Consider the following 13,544-nt stretch of genomic DNA (forward strand, 5'->3'; position numbering starts at 1 on the left):
ATAGCGATCGACAAAATGGTGATCTTACCCAAGTTGCTGTACCTATTTGTGAATATTCTGATACCTCTGAATTTCCATTTCTTTCAAAAACTTTGCTTCCATATACTTGACTTAGTATGGGCCGGTAAGCAACCCAGAGTTTCGTGGAAACTGCTGACACTGCCTTTCAAGCAGGGTGGACTAGGGGCTCCGGATTTTGAGCTGTATGCATACAGCGCGCAGGCACAATACCTCCACTTCTGGCAGCACCCAACACCATTCCAGCCTCATGTGGCGATAGAAATTGATAGGGTTGCTTCTACCCCACTGAATGCGGCAGTCTATCAGCCTTATAAAAGATCACATTCGGAGATAGACACGGTAGAAACCACGCGTTGGGCCTGGAGAGGGATTGCGAAAAGGGCAACACATGAGGAATTGTATGCACCCTCCATGCCAATTGGGGGGAATCCGCTGCTATCCTGATTAAACAGATAAAGCGACTACGATGCGTGCTAAGGCCCGTGAGTTGGAGAAGGGCAGCGATCTGTACCCAGATGAGACTTTTCTGACACTACAACAAATGTGCGGTACACAACCACCTACTGCATCCGATATGCTACTTTATTATCAGATTAGGGCGGCATGGCGAGCCAGATACGCGACTTTCCCACAAGAGCCCCCGGCGCTCCCTGCGTTAGAAAATATTCTGTCCAGTCCTTCTCCCCATAAACTAATAACACGCATCTACAGTATAACATAAGGAGAATCTTCTAAACTTGTCCCTACAACTAAGGCAGAATGGGAGAGGGACACTAAACTTGTCATCTCAGACAAACAGTGGCAATATTGTTGCTCCCAATTAGAGAACCTCTCACCAAATTATAGATTGAGACTCATCCATTTTAATTTTTTGCACAGACTATATCGTACACCGACTCAGCTACATCAAATGGGTATACATCCGGACACTAGATGCTAGAGGTGTGGAGTACAGAATGCTTTGTTTATACATTTATCATGGGACTGTGGGCCGATTGAACAGTTTGGGATGGAAATTTTCAGTCATATTGGACACATTATAAATAGGCAGTTGACGGTTTCGCCATTGATGGCTCTTTTAGGTTTTGTAGCAGACATGCCGAAGAACACTCGTAAACTCACAGCCATGTTGCTTTTAATGGCTAAGCGACAAGTGGCAATTCACTGGAAAAAGCAAAAAGCCCCCCACAATAGCAGCATGGCTAAACACAGTAGATTGTTGTACAAACCAGCTATCCAACTATTGGGAGCTAATGCCTTGTAGTAGATCTAGGCCGGTGGATATATGGGGTCCTTTTGTGACTTGTTTGGGAGCAGTTGGTCTGACCTCCATGGTGGCCAACCAACGTGACACGCTGGAGGTCGTCATGTGTGGGTTTCTACACGGACACGCATTGACACCAAGGCATAGATTCAGAACAGAGGGCGGAGGTACATGCGCAGTAAAGGTTTAGTGGCGACGCTGGAGTGGGAGAAGTGACCAAGATCATGATGAGATACGTGACGCAGGGAGAAGTGCAGGGACGCTTGGGGAGTGGCAGGGTAGGGGGGAAGGGTGGGTGTTGTAAGTTAGTTGATTCATTTGGGATGAGGATTAAAATTTAATATACTAAGATTGATGGTTGATGTGCAGGATTGTTCGACGCAAAACCTATGTAACGCTGCCGGCCCGATGGGTTGTAGGCAAAAAAGCTGTGTACTGCTTAGTCATTCCGACTATATAACAAGCTACCAGCCTCAGGGTTGTGGGCAAATAGCTGTGTCAACTGTGATTGTGATAATAAACATTAAAACATTTTTTTTTTTAAAAGCATTCGGAGTTCAGGCATATCCAACGTTATTTTTCTATTTTCTTCCCATGTAACATGTTATGAGCAAGCTCCCCATTCTATCCTACGGGACAAATAGCCTTAAAATAGTAAACATCGAAATTGGTAGTATTTCACTATCAGGATGTCCTACCTTTCACATACACTGCACCCTGCCCACAGGGGGACCTTGGCCCTACCTTAGGGATGACTCACATGTAAGAAAAGGGAAGGTCAGGGCCAGGCAAGTGGGTGCACTTGCCAGGTCAACATGGCAGTACTAGACTGCACACAGGTACTGCAATGACAGGCCTGAGACCTTGTTCTAAGGCGCTGCTTGTGTGAGTGACACAATCAGTGCTGCAAGCCCACTAGCAGCATTCAGCTTACAGGCCCTTGGCACACATGGTGCACTGTACTAGGGACTTAATAGTAACCCAAATAAACCAATCATGGAAACATCAATCCTTAATAACTTTTTGCAAGGGAGCACTTGCACTTTGGCACTGATCAGCAGTGGCAAAGTGCCCAACGCATCTAGACCAGCAAAATGACATCCATCACACAGCAAAAATACAGGACGCAAAGGCACAAAATACAGAGAAAACCCACGCCAAGGTTGCCAGGTCTAACACATATCCCCTCCAGCTGAAACGTAGGGAGAAATACCCACCCTCTTTGGAGTTCTCTTCACTAAGGCAGAAAAATCAGGCCAGACCATCAGCATTGGTGTGTTCTATACCAGGGCAGTGTTCCTCAGTGAAGTCCATCCCCTGTAGGGAACTGGACCACCTCAACAACTTTGGATTCTCACTCCTCAAGGAGTGCCAAGTCTAACACCACCCTGGTACAGAAGGTTCAAAGTCAAAATCATGAAGGTTTACTTACATTTACAATCATTACATGAGGCAAAAATAAAATATCACTATATTCTCAAATGCAAATAAATGGGAACTTACCAGTCTGGTGGCTCTATGGACTAATGCGTCCACTGCAGGGGCCTGTGTTCGACTTAATGGTCACAGGTTCAAATCCCGGCAGGTCCACTCAGCCTTTCATCCACCTGAGGTCGATAAAATGAGTACCATTGAGTTGGGTAACAAGAAACATCTGTTAGTCAGCGCCAAGATACCTACGGGTGAAAGTACCCTTTACAAATACTTGTGTTACGTTGCATTGGATTCTGTTTCTATTCTAGTAATAAAACCAGAACCAGCTATGTATGGTCTACCAGAAGGCGAAGTAATCCTTTAGCAAAGGAGACAGACAAAGTCTGTTCAGTTTAAAGACAAGGCAAAATCAATGAATAATCTCGAAGTATTGAGTGATTAAACAGACTAATGTGGAGTCTGTTCTCTAGGGAAAGCCAAGGTCTCTTGAAGCATTTCAAGTAAAAGGTACAAGAACAGTCCAACCTAGGGACATGCTTGATAGGAGTCCCAGACAAGGTTGGCAATTATCCAGAAAACCATATTTAGGATTTCAAACAGAGAAATCTCACAGTGAGCATGGTGTGAAAAAACGATATAGTGCGATATTAAACGATAAAACAGAAAACATATCACATGGAAAATGACTTTTACTTTAATACGATTGAATAATCCGGTACTTTACTACATTAGGGAAAACAAAAGCACATTTAAAATGACATACACAATCTCCGCTAGTCAGAGGAAGAGGTCTTGTAAAGATACAGTTGAGCTATGCTTCTTACTCCAGGACATTAGAAAGAGGAAGAAGAAAATATTTTAAATATACGATAAAAACAGGACAAACTGCTTGAATTAAGAGTATTTCACAAAAAGCTGAAAAACACATTTTAACTTGAGCTGCACAATCAATCAATCAATCAATCAATCAGGATTTGTAGATTGCGGCTCACCCATAAGGGTATCTAGGCACTGAGAGTTCTGCTGTAGGAAGGGCTCAGTCGAACAGCCAGGTCTTGAGTCCTTTTCTGAATTTCAGCAGAGAGGAGGAGGTCTTTAGGTGAAGTGGAAGGCGTTCCATAACTTTGCAGTGAGCTCAGAGAAGGAGCGTCCTCCACTGTTGCTGCAGTGAATTCGGGGTGTGGGGGCGAGGCAGTGAGAGGTAGAGCGTAGGTGTTTGAAGGGAAGGTGGAAGTACAGTTGGTGGTTGATGTAAGAAAGTCCCTGGTTGTGGAGGGCTTTGAAGGTATGGATCAACATCTTGAACTCGCATCTCTTCTGTATGGGGAGCCAGTGAAGCTTCTTGAGGTGGGTAGTGATGTGGGTCTGTTTAGGGAGGTCCAGGATGAGCTTGACCGTTGAGTTCTGATTGTTCTTGAAGAGGTGCAAGGTGGTTCCTATGTAGAGTGCGTTGCCATAGTCCAGTTGGTTGGAGACAAGTGCTTGTGTGGTGGTCCGTTTGATGTCGATGGGGAGCCACTTGAAGATCTTGCGTAGCATGAGAAGAATGAGGGAGCAGGCAGATGAAACAGTGTTGATCTGTCTTTTCATTTCTGTCCAGGAGGATGCCGAGGTTGGGGCGTGATCAGTTGGAGTGGGTAAGGTTACCTAGTTTGGGTTGCCACCAGGCGTCGTTCCATGGGAAGTTGTTGTTCTTGAAGATCAGCACCTCTGTCTTGTCTTTGTTGAGCTTCAGGAAGTTGTCTCTCATCTAGTCGGCGATGCTCATCATGCACCTGCAGATGTTGGTCAATGTGTAGGAGGAGTTTTCTGATAGCAAGAGCTTGAGCTGGGAAGGATATGATGTTCAGTCCATGTGACCTGACGACGATGGCCAGGGGAGTCATGTAGGTGTTGAACGGGGTATGGAGGAGGGATGAACCTTGAGTGACGCTGCAAATGGTGTTCTTGGGTTCCAAGGGGAGGAAGGCAGATTAGCTGGATTCTTCCAGTGAGTAAGGAAGTAATCCACTTGAGGACCGCCGTTTTTCCTTGGTTAAGGAGGGATCTGATGTCGTCTGTGGCTGAAATCAAGGCGGATTTGGTGCTGTGGTTGTGTCATGACCCTGAGTCCTTCTGCTACGGCGTGCCTCGGTGCACAAGTTAAACCCCCTCTTATATGTGTCCCTGCGATATTCTTTTGTGGTCCAGTAAGGTTGTGCATACATTGTTTACATAACAAGACATATATAGCTGATAATATCCCTCGATGCAAGTGGTAGGGTTCCCATGTTTTGTTTATAAACGGACATATGCAAACTGTATTATTCATCAGGTGTGTTCATTCTTGGTGGCGAGTGGTAGGCTTCTCATGTTTTGTTTCTAACCTAACATGCGAAACTGTTATCATGTGTTTTCAATTGGGTAACGCTTGTGAAGGTAATTACGTTCAGGACATGTTTTTTTCCCACATGCTTTCTGTTGGGATATACTTGTGACAGTAATTAGGTTTCCCGTGATGAACCAGCACCTGTAACCAGCGGCACGCCCCCCATGTACACTTCTAGCATGTTCGGTGAGCTCTTTATTGAATGAAGTCAGACCGCGGAATTCAAAGAAACAGAAGAGGGTCCCTGAAGTCTCAATGAAGGGAAAGAGAGCAGGGAAAATATTAGACAACAACCACAACTTCCCCCTTCTGGATTATATAATGGTAATACATTAAGGATGAACAAAGCCAGACTGAGCACAAGACGTTTGACCTCAGCTAGTCTGGACACTTACCTGTTCTCTAGCAGTAGCAGCAGCAGTGTATCTTCCTGTTTCCAGTCGGGGCAACAGCGTCTCTTTCTGCTTTCAGTAGGCCTTCTTCTACCATCATCTCCAGGTCTCCAGTCACGTCCCCCTCTCCTCGGCAACGCATTCATCGGCACCGGATCTTGAGGCAGAATTCTGAAACAAAAAAAAGAAATTACAAACTATAGTTATTTCTTGGTGCTTGCATCTGGCGGGCCCAAGATCCAAAGACAATTAGAGGTACTTCTATTATTATTTCCTTTTGGGATGCAAAAGCAAAGCAAAAACTTTTGAAAAAAGACTTCTTAGAAAACTGTGCCCAGAGTGGTAAAAAGCTGATTACATAAACCGGCTTAAAAGATATGCAAAAGTACGGAGCTCATGTTGTAGAAGCATAAGTTGTTGTCATTTAGCTTGTGTATATTTTAACCAATACTTTCTCTTTCCGCACATTATGAGCGCAGCATATTGGGCGTGTGCAGAATACAGAAATGTACAGTTACAAACCCTGAAGAGCCTAACAGACAAATCTTCTGCATATTGTCATAAGGCATGTGTTATAGCACGTAGCGCAAGACTGTCATTGATGTTCTGTTAACAGATTGATATTTATAGATCTCAAAACAATAACCTTTCAGGCATAGAGGGACGCATAAATTATGCAAAAAAGAAGCAGAGAACTCTGGATAGTTCTCAAGTTTAGATGGAAAGCAGCTCCTGTATAGAGCACTCTCAACACCAGCGACACTCTAGATCTGCTCACCTCAAATGTCTGCTTTTCAAAGTCTTTAAGCATAGGATTAGCACAGTGCCATCCACGCCGAGATAGAAAGGGACAAAGTCTTTTGCCAATTCTACAGCATAGTCTTTACTACTAAAGTTAGTACGTTATCCTACTTTAATCCAGGACAATACCCTGTAGCAGAGTGTACGCGCTCACCGAATCAAAAACGCAGAATTCACGACAATACCTCGATGAACTACTGACTCTTGGTTTCATCAGCCCTTTTCTTGGTCCCAGACGGGGTGGTGATTCACGGACATGCAATGACTATCGCGGAATTAATAAAGCCATTATTAAAAAATAAATAGCTGTTACCCTTAATCCCAGTTCTTTTAGACCAACTAAGACATTCCATAATTTACACCAAACTAGATCTCCACAGGGCATACCATCTTATAACAGGTCAAAGAGGGAGACGAGTGGAAAGCAGCATTCAATACCAAATTAGCTCTTTTTGAATACACGGTCATGCCCTTTGGTCTGTATAATGCCCCAGCATCTTTTCAATACTTCATTAACGAAGTATTGAAGGTAAGGTAATGTTTATTATATACTTAGTTAATAAAAACCATTGCATAAAATTACTCGTTAAGAGATACAACTGATTAAAATACACATGATTAACTCATTACTATCTCATTCACATAAGGTGCTGAGTCAGCCCTTAAATAATCATCTCTCAAGTCCTTTCAAGGAAAGCCACATTCAGCACTTCTATATTCCTGTGAGCACAGTCTCAGTGGGGATTATTCTTTCCATGAGCATAAAATATTTTAAATCCAATTATTCTAAATGAGAAGATTAAGCCCTTGTGGTCATTGGCATAAAATATTTAAAACTAAGTAGTACTATCACCAATAAGGTTGCTCTAAAAATCTTTAAAACCTTGTTTTGATTTTATACAAAGGAAAGAGAGTCCATGCCATAACAAAGCAATAGTAATGAGATGTCTATAGTTTTTGAAGATGCTCAAAGGATTGCCAATTGCTGCCCTTTAAAGTTATGTTATAGGCAGGAAAAATAGACTGGTTGCTAGTCAGGGAAAATGCGACTAGATGGTGTTCATTAGCTTTTGTTCCTTCTCTGCCATCCTTAGTTTTATTCCGGCCACGTTCATGAAACAAACCAGACAGCAGTCCTGCCGGATGTCCTCTCCCTCAAAACAGGACTTCGCTGCCTGTCTTCATGATCTTATCTGTAATCTTTTCAGGGCAGGATTAAGCATAGATCTTCTTTCCCTGTCTAGACCCCTACATGTACACAAAAGGTGTAGGATGTCTTCCTTTGCCTCGGCACACAATCTGCATGATGTTATTAATTGTGACTGTTTCCATGGGGGTAAATATGACAATGTTGGTAAAAAAGCCCATTCTCAGGTGCAGAAATGTTTGCTTTTTTGCTCTGGTAAACCCGGCGCCTAGATACGTTTGGGGAGAGCAGCTGTTAAAGCTCTGGATGACGAACCATCCATGTGCCCTTTCTGAAAGGGTAGCTTTATCCTCGTCAACAGCTAAGATTTTTACAGTTTGGTTAACAACCTCCTTGAAGGTTTTATGGGCCCGATGGTGCCCCAGTGGACTTTTAAGGCCAAGCTGTTAATTGAGTCTTTTAGAGAAGACATAGCTGCACTTTATTTTTTCCGATTAAGTTTATTCCATAAATATTAGTTTAATGACCCTGGTACTGCTCCCTTTATTTTTTGCCAGCATTTCAAGTATGCCCCCTTACGTGCTATCTTTTGTTTCGGTAGGCCAAACTCTAGTCTTATTTGGGCTGGTAATGTATGCCGTGGGAGATTCAAAATTATTCTCATAGCCTTTGTTACCGTCCTGTCCAGGATGTCGGCATCTCTCCTTCTAAGGCACTCACTCACATAAGTGATGGTTGGGAGGAGTTTTGCTCGAATTACCTGTAGTAAAGGGGTGAAGCTCGGGCCAATTAGTTTTTGTTTAATATTCTTTAATGCGATGTTATCAGAGTTCCTTTGCCTTTTACGGTTGCTTTCTGCGGAGTGAACGTGCCTTTATTGTCTAAAATGAAACCCAAGTATTTAAATTCTCCCACGATATCGCGTTTCATTCCTTCCAATACCCATTGAAAACAGTGTGATTTCTTTTTCTGGTTGATAACCATCACTTTGGTTTTTCCCAAGTTTATACATAATCCATACTTGCTAGAAAAATTACTTGTGGTCTATATCAGGTGTTGGAAACCAATTGGAGTACGGCTATTCAGGACCAAATCATCTACATAAAGCAAATTCGAGAGGGAAAAACCTCCGAAGTCGGGGGATTGATGATTGCACTTGTCCAATTCTGGTGAGAGGTCTGCCATGAACAGGTTAAACAAAATCTGTGCCAGCACGCACCCCTGCTTCAGACCCTTGGTTGTCGGGATTCTCCGTGATATGCTTTCTCCTGTGCCTAGCTTGATTCGTATACATGTATCGCTATGAAGTACCGAGGGAATTCTTGGATGTATGCATGGTTGTCTACATTGATGACATTCTTATATATTCCAAGAATGCAGAAGAACACATACAGAAGGTTCGAGCCGTTCAACGGCTACGTGAAAACCAATTGTTTGCCAAATTATAAAAATGTACATTCCATGCCCATACTGTAGAATTTCTTCCGTATCTTCTTTCCCCAAATGGGATAATCATGGATCAAAACATGGTTATGGCTGTGCTTGCTTGGTCCATGCCCAGCACTGGGAAAGACATCCAGCGTGTGTTGAGTTTTGCAGACTTTGAGGCGAATACTTCAAACGTTCTCTAACATTGTGGTTCCAAACACACACCTATTGCGCAGATGGCAGCCTTTTGATTGTTCGTCAGCTGCATCCCAAGCATTTCAAAACCTGATGGAAAAATTCACCCTCTGCCCCAATACTGCGAGACCCTGATCCAGATCAACAATTTTTAGGTTTCGCCTGCACAGCGCTAGCCTCCTTTCTTTCCTTGCTTCTCATTGGTTCCTGTGTGCTACTTACTTTTCCTCCATTTCTATTGGCTGTAGCATATTTCCCTGCATTTACCAATGATTGTTCCTCAGCTGCTTCTCTTATCTGTTTCCCATAGCCAAAATACTGTTAACATCCGCTTAGGTGGAAATATTTTTCCACTAAGTTTTGGCTATTTTTGCTTTTTACTCTTGCGGTACAAAAGGGAGTGGCAGCATATTTATATAACATTTTATCACCCAAGTGATTAAGTGATTTGCATAGAATCACAGGATCTTGCGCCACCGAGACTCGAACCGGTATCTCCAGCTATCGAGTCAGCAGCTCTGGCCGCAGCGCCACATCCTCTCCACTTCCATGTTATTTGTCAGGGAGTTCTTTCCTTCTCCCTAACCATGATTGCTAAAAACAGCTCTTTATTCATCATATAGGTGAAACTGATGCATGCTCATGTGTTCAATACATCTAAAAAGGTGCTCCTATCAGTTCACGTCGAAGTACTGTGTTAATGTGCTTTTGAGTGGAACTTTTTTTGGCATTACTTTCCCTGGCTGCATTCTACCGGATCTCACATTTGTTTACTTTCTCTGACAGCACTACTGTCTCCATTTCTTGGATTTTAGGGTTTTAACTTCATTCGGCTTATAAATTTCAGGCCTTGCTCATTATCGAGTGAAACCGTGTCGCACATCACTGCCGTATCCATCTGTCGACTTGGGACTAAGGAAACTGGTTCATGTTTCTGTGCCAGAATTACAACCTGTACATTTGGGCAATTCACTTAATCTACCTGTACCTACCAAAAAAAACTGTCTTTATGTAACGGAACTAGGGTTCATGTAAAATCACTCAAATGAGTAGTTGCCAGCACTTTAAAGGGCAGGAACGCAGCACAAACTGCGATACAGTAAATACTTTAATTCTAAAATTCCTACACAGAAATAACAATAAAATATGCTGTTTTACGCAACAGAGCCCAACCCTGTCGCACATCAATACTTAAATTTCACTAGCTACCCTTGTTAACTTTCCAAGACTGCACGCCTTTAAATGTGCTTTTTTTACTTCTACGGCAATTATTTGCATATTAGCTTTTCGAGTGAGCATACATTTATTTTGGCCTTTCATTCACTTACTCTGCCAACACGCATTTTTTCGCATGTTGGTATCGTAGTCTCTATAATGCGTCTTTGCGTGCCTTTGGCATCACAGCCTTTAAAATTCATCTTTACGTGCCTTTTTGCACTTGAGTTGACAAATTTATGATTAATTTATTTATTTTCTGTACGCTTACATACCTGTTTTAAAGGTGAACCTACGGGCATCAGTTAGCATATGAAACAAGAGAAATGCAAAAGATTTTACAAATGGAAGAGGAGGATCGCACATATACCAAAAGCTTTAGCCTAGACTACATAAGGGTTGAATAGTTGCACGTCCAAAGGGGAAACAGCCACTACAACGCGGCCGTTTCCACGGAAACGTTAACCACGCATGCATTACAACGCATGCGTGGTTACCACGAAAGCCTTTACCACGCATACCATTACTACGAGGTACGTAGTAAAAGTATGTGTGGTAAAGGGTAACAAAAAAAAGGGGGGCTTGGGGGGTCCCCCCCCCCCCCAAAAAAGAAACTCACCTTAAAAAAACGTCGAGTTGTGCAGGAAAACGGCGTCCTTTAAGAGGAAACGGAAAGAATCTTCCGTTTCCTCTTAACGACGTACGACGTCACCACGAAGGATTAGAGGAAAAGCCTATGCGAAGAAAAAGCATTCCGTTGAAACGCATGCGTGGTAAAGGCATGCGTTGCAACGGAATTCGTTGTAAGTTCACATATTCACCCAAAGCGGACGACTTTAAAACTCGTAAACTAGGTTAAAGTGTCAGCGCAGGTTCAACTTCCTGTCTGTTTGGTCAAATTACTTAATCCCACCGTGCCAACAATTAAAAATGCGTGTTTGTGTAACGTAACTATAGCTCATGTAAAGCCACTCCTGTACGTTTGGGTGGAGTTCACACTATATAAACAAGCATTTGCAATACAATAGGTTCGCATTTGTGACAGTTTAAGCTTCTGGCATTGTAAATGACAATTCCTTTTACTTATCTGTTTTGATAATTAACACAAACAAAATGCATTGTCATGTACAATGCCAATAGCTCATACTCTTGTTCAAACTCTTAGTTCAGGGTTGTCACATGGAGGAAAGGGGTGTATTATTCCTTAGGCCCTACTCTTTTTCAGAGACACATGCTGCAAATTTAATATTGCAGACTTTGGAGCATGCCTGCCCTGTTTATTAATGAAGATGAAGCTAATTAAGGCTATATCCCTAAATGGCGACAGATTCTAGAGCTTCTATGGTGCTTCTTTCACTGGAGAATATATATTATATATCTATATACATATATATATTTATTATGTTTTTAAATAAGTGCTCACCGTAGGAAAAGCCCTGCATGAAACTTTTCAACAAGGTGCATAGAAAAACTTCTGGCATGCAAGGTGGTGTAATGTGACCTCACAGAGAAAATAAAAACATTTGCAAACAAGTTTTCAAAATGCAATATACAATGAAGCTCATGGAAGGGCTACACAAACATTATTGGTGTGATGGAGTCCTGCCAAGGAGAATCATGCAATACGAGGTATAGGAGAATATGAGAGTGCATCAAGAAGAATGCAGGTTAAAAATCTGAAACATTGAACAAAGAGGCATGCATGGTACTGATGAGTGGCTCCCTATGCCACATGCTAGAGTACCAAGGCAAGTGGAGCGTCTTCTGAAGGTCAGGTGGTCGCAGTGCTTAATTTGTTTCGGTGGTGCTTAATTGACAGCACCAGATCTAGTGACAGTCCAACACATGATGGCGCTGTGATTTGAGTTTGAGATGAGCTGAACAAATGTGTTTATTAAGTGACAATGAATAATACTAGCCTATCATGCCATTATTATAGCTCTGTGTGGCCTGGAATTGTCACACTTGTAGAAGTGTGATGGTTAGGTGTTATGTTGGTACTGTCATTGGCAGTGCTGGCAGGATATGGGGGGTGCAGGCTGCAGTGGCCTTTCGAAAAGGGTCCTGGTACCTATTTTTATTTACAAATTAAGCACTGTGTGGTCGCCTCAGCATGCATGCCCCATGGAGCGTGTTTCGCTTTTACAATAGGGCCTTGGTTCCAAGCGGAAGTGAGCATAGAGCGCTGCATATAAAAAAAATTAAAAGCGCCCACCATTACTAAAGCTGGCGTCCACCAGCGCTCTTTACATAAAGTGAGCAAAGAGTTCTCAGAAGGGCTAGTGTAAGCAAATATACCAATAAGCAACTGAAAGGAGACCAGTCAACCTTTGCAAAGGGCATTCGACTGTGCACCACTGCATTTTCAGTAACTTTTGAACCAATTGTACTAGAAACTTTTATTTAAACCTGCATATTATGCATGTGATGTCAGATTGTGTGGCAAACCCAGGACCTCCTACCCTTCAGAAGACTCCTCAAGACCTGACTATTCGAGCAGTAGCAGCATCCCCCCCAACCCTCCAGCCCCTTGAGACCCTCACAGGTAAGTAGTGCGCTTTACAAATGTTCCGATTGATTGAAACATGGCCAATCCAAAATAGTGTGAAAAATGCAATTACTACACAGTGTCTATCTCAATAAAGAAGTCATGACACTTATATGAAGTTTCAATAACTTGTATTGCACAACTGCTCACAAAGCTAAAATGTACAATAAAAAAAATTAGTCACATAGATGAAAACAAATGCATTTGCCAAAGCTTATTTGTAGCAGCAGATGCCTCTCAGGTCGCTATTGGAGGAGTATTATCACTAAGAGATCCTGACAACAGAGATTTACACCCCATCGTTTTTATACTAAGAATTTCTTGGCAGAACCCAATTAGACTGTGGCAGAAAGGGAATTGCTGCCCATTAAACTAGTGTTTGAGGAATGGAGACATCACCTCATGGAAGCAAAACATCCAGTGACCATCTTCACTGATAATAATAATTCGCAATTCTTCCGCTCAGTGAAGGCTCTGACACCATGCCAGATGCGATGGCTGTACTTCTTTAGTGGGTTTGATTTTGTTATAATATATCACCCCGATTCAAAACGAGTACACTCGGATGTACTATCGCGTTTCAGCTACACTGCCAAGACAAAAACAACATGCCCACTCCAAACATAATTCAACCAGAAAAAATCATAGCGGCTACCAATGGACATGATTTTCTAACACCCCTGCGGTCACAGAGTCAAACACTGAACATGCAGGACTAGCATTTAGAGTCT

General features: G+C 42.6%; 1 protein-coding gene across 3 annotated transcripts in view; it reads right to left on the reverse strand.

Moving 5' to 3' along the window:
- The window catches only part of FERRY3 (FERRY endosomal RAB5 effector complex subunit 3), a 586,640-nt gene that overhangs the window by 563,245 nt on the left and 9,851 nt on the right, over positions 1-13,544 (reverse strand). For all 3 annotated transcript variants that reach the window (XM_078673965.1, XM_078673966.1, XM_078673967.1), the window contains exons 2-3: positions 5,483-5,650; positions 2,789-2,892 (exon numbers count right to left, since the gene is read on the reverse strand). The gene's annotated coding sequence lies outside the window, so the exon portion shown is untranslated. The remainder of the gene's footprint in view (positions 1-2,788; positions 2,893-5,482; positions 5,651-13,544) is intronic.

This window comes from Lissotriton helveticus, chromosome 1_1 (genome assembly GCF_964261635.1).
Source record: "Lissotriton helveticus chromosome 1_1, aLisHel1.1, whole genome shotgun sequence".
NCBI lineage: Eukaryota > Metazoa > Chordata > Amphibia > Caudata > Salamandridae > Lissotriton > Lissotriton helveticus.